The sequence below is a fragment of the Harpia harpyja genome, chromosome 18 (assembly GCF_026419915.1).
Source record: "Harpia harpyja isolate bHarHar1 chromosome 18, bHarHar1 primary haplotype, whole genome shotgun sequence".
NCBI lineage: Eukaryota > Metazoa > Chordata > Aves > Accipitriformes > Accipitridae > Harpia > Harpia harpyja.
Window position 1 is genome coordinate 10,159,060 of NC_068957.1, and position 10,214 is coordinate 10,169,273.

Genomic DNA, 10,214 nt, shown 5'->3' on the forward strand with positions numbered 1-10,214 from the left:
CCTGTAATGATAAGTAAACTCAGATTTTATTACAGATTATAGGGCCTTACTAAAGCAGTCTGACCACATGATGTACTGAGATTAATTATGATTTACCTATCTTATTCGCAGTAGCCATTAAATTGCTACATCTGTTACAGACTTAATAACAAGGTGAAGAGTGAATGGGAAAGAAGAAGTCATAGACCTGTCTCATTGGTCATTGTTTCTTATATGACGAGGATGTCTATGCGGGGAGAACTGAGTAATGGAGAGAGAATTAAAGCACAGGAGATTATATTTAAAGAAGTGGGGGAGTGAAGTCTCTCCTTGTACTACACTAAAGCAGTGGTCTCCTAAGTGGGGTGCATGCACTCAAGTGGGTTCACAAGACAATCCATTGGAAGGAAGAAAATATTTTTCACACCATTAATAAAATGAAAAAGAATTTAAACCAGTGTTTATTCCATCTTTATCTCATCCTTTTTTAATTTTTATTTCTGTGTATGTTTTATAAGGTACATAATACATTAGTACAGTAGTAGGGGTACGTGCTTAAAAATATTTTATTTATAGGGGCATGTGATCACAAAGTTTGATATCCCAAAGGACTGGTCTTGCAGGTAGCATCAGGTCAGCTCTAAAACTAGAAGTAGTGCTTAAACAGCTGGAGCTGGTAAGTGTTAGAGTAGCTGTTCTACTCACAATAGTAGTGCTAGGACCTGAACATCCTGCCCTGAACATCAGCCCACGTGGAGATAACAAAAGTGAACAATCCTCTGGATGGTAAAGATATGACCACAAAACAAGGAATATTTAGTTACCTGTTACGCCTCTTGTTGCTGTTCCAAATAATTGCATAAATATGAGATTCATGCTGTAACAACTCTAACCTGTCAAGATGAGCTACAGATGATGTTTTAAGCTTACCATAATATTTTGTGCAGAACTTCACAAATTCTAAGCATGTCATTCAGTATTGGCTGTAGGCTTCTTATTAACAGCATTAAGCAAATAGAAAAGCAATTGTACTAAGAAAACGTTTGTTGAAGTAGTCGCGAATGAGTGGTTTGGACCACTTAAAAGAATGACCGTCAAAGGTATTAGCAAAAGTGATTTGATAGGAATTTATAAAAGCGCGACTTCACAAAGTTCGATGGCAAAGTTCACTCTATTAATACATGGATGAAATGTAAAAAGGAAAACCAAGTTAGAATCAAACTAGAATAATTTGTACAGAGACTGAAAACGCAAAAGGGTAAGAGTGAAACATACAAAGGAAAACTGAGCTAGAACTGATTTTTCATGATTTGCACAGAGATCGGAGATGTAAAAAGGTGGGGGAGACCTTCCCGCTGAGTCACGAGGCTCAGAGAAGACCCCCTTGCTTTCCAAACTCCTGATGGAGCTTAGGTGCAGCTGGATCCATTTCTAGTCCCAGACTTGGGCAACAGTTTATGTCTAAAGGGATTATGTGTGCAGCAGCAGTCTGAGGTTCATTCACAGTCTGAGGTGAATCACAAGATTTAGCAGAATTTGATCATTTTAACATTTACAACGTGATTCAATAGAATTTACTACAATCACAACATGACTGTTACAAATTTGAAAGGGCAATATTTATACTATACTTGCTATCGGATACCCAGGTCAATTCACACACACATGCACACAGACACTAAGATATACATATATATATATTAAACAAAGGCATACCTGTTAAAATTCTCCTCGAGTTCAGTGAAACATTCACATCGAATGTTTCAGCATTTTCTCAACGGGCGAAGGGTTGAGCCTCAAGGAGCGAAGGGTATCAGCCCAGGCCCTGTTGTCAGCTTTCAGCAACAGTCCTCCGATTTTTCGCAAACTGGAGAGTTTGTGAGCTCTGAGAGGCATCCCCCTCAGAGGGAGATGCTGGTCACAGCCCACTGCAGTCCAGGAGAGCTCAAAGGGCCTCACTCAGGACCGCTGTTTATAGGTTTGTGAGATGATTGGCTTTAGTCTTCAGCAAATTACTGGAATTCCAGTAACACTGGTACCGTTTCACTGGAGCTACGATCCAGATAAGGGATGTTCCAAGGCTGTCAGGGGATGACTAATTATTCCTGCTCTCATTCCCCGCCTCCACCAGGCAACAAGAATTCTTGGTACGGTCAACGCCTCTCCCCACCTTAGCCATGCAAGAGTTCCTGCTACGGTCAAGGGACGCTTAACCGCCCAGCTCATTACACAAAGGCTAAGGCCTGACGGGAATTCCTGAGATCGTAGAGCGGCCCGGGGAGGGGGAGGAAATGCACTGCCACAAGTATAAGAGTATGAAATTGCTGCAGTAGATAATATTTCCTTTGGGTTTGTCCTTGCATTCTTAACAGTATATATTACTTAATTGATATATCGTAACAGCTCATTTAGAGCTATTAGGTCTATTGCATAAATATGTGGTCAAGCTTTTTAATGCACACCGCTGTTACTGTAGACCATAACAGCTGCTTTGGAGTTGTCAGCCTAGTTTGTCACAATCTATTTTAATCTGAAAAAAATCTCACTTTGTAGTTGCCAACGCGCAATTTAAGCTGATTGTTTGGCGCCATAGCTGAGCATTGTTTGAGCACGGGAGGTGAAATACTAAAGCCACTATGAAGAGCAGGCATCGCTATCATCAGACAAATCACAGGGGACTCAAATTCAAAGTTAATAACGGAGATGCTTGCCATGTGTTTACAGAGGACAAACAATGAGAAAAGATAGGATGGGAGACAGATTATTTCCCTGTTTAACTCTGTACTCAGCTACTTTAAAAACCTATGAGGAACCATTAATGCTATGTTTATAGGTAAAAAGCAATATCTGCTTGCTACCCCCGCTTCCCAGCTCAACTGTCTGCTGCCAGCCAGCTGAGAAAGCTCTGCTGGGAAAAGGGGTGAAGCCCAGCTCATCCAGTGTAGCAACAAGCTTGGATCTAACCAGCATATTAAAAGCTTCCAGCACAGGAACTCAGTGGAAAGAGTGATGCCACCTTTTCCTTTTCCTGTCTTTTGGCCCTTGGGCACATTACATTTCCTCTCCTCTGCCCCGTAAGTACAGACAAGTGGTTGAAAAGATCAGATGTAGGCACATAACTTTGCAGGTAAGAAATGGATGGAGTTCAGGAAGATTTCAGCTGTTTTTAAGTGCAGGCAAAAGCTAATATAAATGCTCAGAAAACCCAGCTGTCTGTCTCTACCAGTCTTTTTGCTCAGAATGTGATTCTCTATAATCATGTCATTCAAAGAGACTTTTGCTAAGTACTGAGGGAAAAGTGGCTTCCTTTGGTGAGGGGAGGAAAATGCCTGTTGCTGCAAGCTATCCATCATCTTCAAAAAGTCCAAGATGTACTAAAGCTCCCTAAATTTTTATTCCCAACAGCGCCAGATAAGACCAATGTTTTCTTGACAGGCACTCCTCCCATGTCAAAATCTACTTCCAGTACAGTTTTGCAGATATCCACCTGCCTGCTAGGTTGGATAACAAATAAACGCCCATCATGTCTTTATTTGAGAAAGATTTTCTTCTTGCTGCTTTTTTCTTTTTCTTTTTCCTTGCACGTTTGGGGAAAGATACCCTTCCCCCCAGCCAGGAAATAGCCATTTTGAGGTAAGACCTTAAAATTGATGATTTTGAAAGTTTTCCCTATTGCCATGCTGTTCTGCTCCTGCATTCCTGTGGTGCCAACAGATGAAGTTGTAAGCCTGCTCGCCTCCCTGCATCTAATCCTGATACTACTCAACAGCAGGGAAGGTGGGCAAATGTTCACTAGCAGTTGTTGGCAAAGAAACACAGCAGGATTTAAACTGGATGATGCCACTGCATGTGTAAAACAACCATTTGAGCAAATGCTGCTATAGTAGCATCTTTAACCAGTAAAACACAATTTGCTGTTAACCTTTTGCTTCCTAGCTAGCTGCACTGATGAGTTATGATTAATTGTAGTTATGCTTTTTTTTTTAATGAAAAAAACCCCAAGCTTATTGATAAAAAACTAAGATAAATGCTTGTAGCAGTTGCCATGACAGACGTTTAGTGTGGTCACATATAACAAAAATAAATTGCAAAAGCCAAATGGGAATAAGATTCTGTTGCATCCTGGTAAAATGTTCCATGTTGTTTTTCACAAGGTCATTTTTCCCATGATCTTCCTTCTCTTCCTTTCCAGCTTGCACAGCCTGGTCTTTAGTTGATGTTCCCCAGCCCCAGATGTTTCACGGTTTAACCATAGTCATTTTATAGCATTCTAGGACTGTTATGAATGAGGACGACCATAACAGTAATTTGCCATGCTTATCCATTATTCAAAAGCTAGATCTTGGTCACCTACTGTGTCATCAAAATAACTGGTCAACACCATCCCAATAACTTTTTTTCCCCAGGCTCTCAGGTTTCCTTGCTTTTAATAGTTGTTCATACAGACCATAAGAGCTCCCTCTCTTTCAAACTGAGCTCCATCATTCTTTAAAGTTATCAGTTTGGTATCTGAGAAATACAACTTGAAATACCAGCTAACAATGCACCCAATGTTAGGAACGGGAATGAACTTTTTCCTGCCCTTCCTTGAAGATGATGGAAAAAGATGCATCACATAGCCAACCACAATTCTTATATGCTTAGCTACTGCAATTCATCAGGCCATGTTTAATTGAAGAAATTGCTTTTCAGTAATGCTGCTACCTACCCGGTGCACTTAACTGAAGCAGGGCTTTCCTATTAGGAAATGTATGCAAGAGCATTTTATATCTGTGCATTATCTTCCCAGATCTCCTAGCTGTGCAATAAGTCCTAAGCACAGGATGTTATCTGTCCTTTTTGTTGGCTTAGTTCCTCCATCCCACATTTAGATCATGCGTGTTAGTGCTGGATCAAGTACCTTGAAGAAGAAAATGGTAAAAGCTTGGAGAGTCAGTAAAAACCTGAATAGGAGCCTGGGCAAGAGTGCAGTGCTAAATGGCAGGCCAAGCAGATGCATCGGAAAATTCCTTTTCTAAAGGAAGGTTGTTTTAATCATTTCACTTCAACTCAGCTGATGATCTACTCTAGGTGGAATATTGAACAGCTCTAGCCTTACAGACTGAAAAATCACACACTTGAAAAATCAGGGAGATGATAGGATGCAGCAGGTCTGTAACATCTGTAACCATGCTCTCTTTTAGAGGGCAGCTCTTTGTAGAATTGCCATCATCCTTCCCACATTGCCTGAATGTCAGCTGGCACTACCAAACCCGCAAAGCTACCAGGATAGCGATGGTGGCTGATACTACAGAGAAACAGCTGTTGCAGAGTGAAGCTCTATGCCACTTACCTGTACACAGAGTAGAACACACACACACGCTCAAAGATTTATCCGCTTGGATGGGAGATATATATAGGATAGTGGATTCTGAGAGGAAGCAGAGCAGTAAGAAACATGCCTTTTGTGAAGGGACTTGGAAGCAGTACAATGAAACTTAGAAGGCTAGAATAGTACAGCTGTGGACAGTTTTTCACTTTCATCTGGCAGAAACCATTTTTTATTTTTTCCATTATTTTGTGGGAACAAAAAAGTTTTGGAGCACAAAGATCAGAAGCAAGACTGAGTTGGACAGAGCCAGTCACTCCGCTGGGACCTTGCGGGAGAACATGAAACACTTTTTCCAGGGAGACCTTTGCACTTCATTTTAGCTGTGCATCCAAGCCTAGGTCGGCAAAGGATCAGAAGAACCGTAACATTTCAAAATTGCATCCCTTACATGGAGACAAGCTGGGAAAATATTTGTTGAGCAATGAAGTACATTCTCCTCCTATATCTGCACTACCTGGCATTGCACGAATCTCAACTGGGTAAAACAGGCCTCAGAACTGAACCTCAAGCCTTCAAAAATATGACACGAGTTCCCCGGTCACAGGGATTTTGCTTAAATACAAATTTGTATTTGGCTTTGGATTTTTGAGCTTTACAGTTCAAATCTGTTCTCTCACTATAACTCTGAGGAGCTTGAGATTCATTCCATTGTATTTATTTTTTAAGTTCAATTCTCATGACTTTGAAAGCTTTGTAAAGGTCAGATGGAGAGAAGTACCAGATATTGCCACAATTGCCTGCAGTGTAATGCAGTCATTTCATATTGCTTTAAAGTTTTCCAAAAATCATCTCAACTCTTTCTCTTCACCTTACAGAATGCGGTTAAAGGTGTGGGTTAGGTTTCAGAGAGAACAAAGTGAGACGAACCCTTTGCCATTAGACACGGTGCAGGCTCCGGGTGGTGCAATGAAAGAGCTGTCCCACTGTTGAAGGCCTATCATAGCTCCTGTCTTTAGGGCAGCAGCATCCGCTCTTGGACACAGCTATTGTGCATTGGGGCAGGTTGTTTAGCCTTGTATTTATTTAATCTTTGTGAAGATAAAGAGGGATGTTCCACTGAGAGCTCTTTTGTTTCACTCTGTATCAGTTCAATAGGAGAGAGAGCATATCTAAAGCCACAAGCAGTAGTTTGTGTATCTTGTAAGTCTTCTAAAGCCTTGTCATCATATGCTGTATTATGTTGTCTTTTTACTGAGTGACCATTGCTCTATTGTACACTATCTGCCTTTTTGTGACTTGATGAACCACATTGTAAAAGGTAGAAATCGATAAAGTTCTCCAGAACCCAAAACCACAGAGGGAAAAATGTTTTCCTGCAGCACCATCTCGTGGTCCCCGATTTTAGTGCTGAAGGTGTCTCTCCCTCCCCCTGGGCCTGGAAGGTGGAAGGTCCGCTCTGCAGACTTGGGAGCCGCACCCAGCCCTGGGCAGCTTCTTTCGCTAGCCACAAAGGCACTGTCAGGAGCCTTGTCAGAAAGCTTGTGCCTTCTTCTAGTTGACCTGGGCCCCAATCGAGATCTTTGAATGGACGGAAAGGACAAAGGAAAATTGAGTTTGGCTCAGCAGCATGGTATGCAAGATACACACCAGCAGTTCAGGCGCTGGGGAAAATAACATGTTCCAGGTAGGTCTGGGGTAAACCCACGTTGAAATTGTTCTGTAGTATGCTAAGGTTGAGGAGTACAAAAAAACCTCCAAAATTATTATCAAAGGGATCTGAATATTCACTAGTGGAAGTAAGCAGCTGATCAGCTGTTCAAAACATCCACGTTTATGTGACAATGTCAGTACAGTTAGCATCACACACAGCCCTGTGAATGAATATCTGTGACTTGACCCTAAGGTGATAATCTTGACCTTCAATAATAATGAAATAGCTGTTATGACATTTTAGGCACAGATAGCAGTTATTTATGCAATATCCATTCTTGACAGCTATTGATTCAATGAACTGTCAAGCTACTATAGAAATTAAAATTTAAAATCAGAGCTTTTGTCTTCTCCAACCGAAAAGCAAAACTTCCAGCTTTTTAGAACATCTTTCTAACGAAGCTGCTACATGGAAAAGGGGCAGAGCCCAAATCCATGCACTATGCTCTTGACTACTGTCCCACTAGGGGAATATAACCCTTGCTGTGTCTTTTTCATCTCACCTCCTTCTCTTACAGTGCATGTATTTTACTTATGCTCATCTTGTTCTGGTGCTGCCAGATATGGTTACTGCAGATGCATTGATTGCTTACTGTTAAATACAGCTGTTTTATCAGTATGTGTCCCTTTGTCAGAATATTGTTTGACATTAAAAGCAGTTGTGCTGTCAATGACATGGAAACAGAAGGAATTTATTACCCTTCAAATCAAAATCATGAAGCACCATATGAAAGCCTAACTTTCTCTAGAGCACAGCTCTCTCTCCATAATCACCATCAGCCATGAGGATCCATGTGGTTTGTCACATGCACATTTCAACTGTGACAGTGCCCCTAAATTAACATAGGAGGAAACTGTTTTTATCTTTGTCAAAATGTCTACTTCACCATTCATAAAAATAATATCAAGAAATAGCAAATACACATCAGATTTGGAAGGCAAACAGAGCCCTATTCAATCTCCATCATTCTGCTGCTCCACATCAAAAACATCATAATACTTTTGCTTACAAAATTATAACCAAATCATCTGTAATACAATGCTACTGGCAATAGTTGCAATATCAGGCTTTAAAGCTCCTGCATATAGTTAGGTCTGACCATCAGTAAGTACTCTGACAATTTCATGAGATTGCCCATATGCATATTCCACCCCTATTACACTTGGATTTTAAGCGATGCCTTTTTTAGGACTGATGAAACTAAGAAAAATTTATTAAATGGGGAATCCTGAAAGTACACACGGTTTCTAAAAATCACTCATAGTATTTATTCTCCAACTTAGGAACAAAGCTCCATTCCTCCTAGCTGTAGCTCTTGGAAATTCTGCTACATGGACCTCACAGACCCAAAGAAAAATGACCAGTGATTGCATTATAATGGGTGATACTGATTTCTACTGACATTCTTTTAGGTGCTTACTCTTACTTTGCACTCAGCTGCTGAAAACTGTTACATATTTGTTTCTTTTATTTTTGTTACACTACAGGGAAACGGAAAGAAATTGCATTATGAAATCACCTATCTTGGGAGACAGGTCATCCAAAGATCCAAGAAAGTTCTGTGGTGCAGTGATATATCGCGGAGAGAAACAATACCAGAGAAAACACTACCACAGTTTCCTCATGTACTTTGTATTTTTGCCGAGCGTATCTTTAAAGCAACTGCCCAACACCAGATTTCCCAAATCCTCTGCAGCTTGGTAAGAAATTCGCCATTCTCCTCAGTTAAGAGTAGCACTACCGTGCTGTGGTGCCATCCAACACTGACACAGCGTAAGTGTGCCAGTTGCTACCTGTGAGAGACTGGAAGAGTTAATGTCTCAAACATTGTGGTGGGGCAAGTTCTGCTTAAAGACAAACCCTGCACAGCAAGGAACCAAGGCGAAAAGCCCCTCAGCTCAGACATCAGCAACAGGAGGGGCAGGGTAGCTCCCTGTTCTGATAAGCTGTTCTGAATCAAAGATCAAACAATGGCCCTGTCTGCAGGGAAGGAGAAGTTACTCCACAAAGGACACCCAAGCCCAAAGGCTCACAAACTGCTCATTAACCTGACGAGTTTGGGTGCCCGCCTGAAGGAGGGGCAAGGATGATAATAGGACACAAACTGAAGCCCCGGGTGGGCGAGCCCACTGGGACTGGACCTGTTGGCTGACTGAACCGACGCTGGACCCAGGACCAGTGAAATCTTTCTCTTTTCCTTTCTCTGTCTTCTTCTCTCTTTCCTTTTCCTAATCTCTACACCTCATCCGTTTCAAGATATAAACCGTTGACCAAGTCTGAGACTAAGAGTAGGTCCAGCTGCCCCTGGGCCCTTCTCTAAGGAGGAGTCTGGAAAGCAAGGGGGTCTGCTCTGAACCTTGTGACTCAACAGGAGGGATCTCCTTATTCCCTGAATTGATGTATATGGTTACACGGTCTATAGAAGTAGTCTTATGCCAATTCCTGTTGTGAGAAACCCTGCCACCTACTACCATGCCTCCCAAGTTCAGTTTGCTTCTGTCATAAATAAAAATCTTTAACTGATCGTTTGGTGTCGTTTCACCTTAATTTAGCCCAAGGGAATTTCGAATTAAACACGACTCCCTGGTCTGTCCAGTCTGGGTCGTGACACTACCTTGTGAATTTAATGAATGACAACACTCTCTTAATCCAGGTAATCTAAGACTGACCTCTAAACTGAGATGGGCACATAACTGGTATCTTTATATCCCTCCACAGGGATGCTGTATTAATAAGACGATTGGCTTTATTATTCAGGAGTTGCCACGAGCAATTTTGCCTTTCAGTGTTACTAGCTTTTTTGTACAGGAGAGATGGAATGAGCATAAAGAACTAGAAATGAAAACTTTCTATTGCAAAATCAATAGCATTATCAAGGGTTGACAACATTGTATTATTTTGATACTAAAACAAAACATCTCATTTTCTGGGGCATACTCAAGTAATCCTGGTGTCCTTCTGCTTGAGGTCTTCAAGATCAGGTGGATGTTCCTCTACACCAAAGGGAAAAAAAAAAATGCTACACATCAGTATAACTAGATTTAGGGATATCTTTACATTTTTGCCAAATCAATACTCTCCCTGAAATATTTCCTTATTGTCTAATGACGTCACTGACACTTTTTTTTCTCTCATTGTCACCTTTAGTAGGCTATAGTTTGTCATGCTTATGTGAAGTAAATAGCATTTCACTCTCAGTTTACATTTATTTCT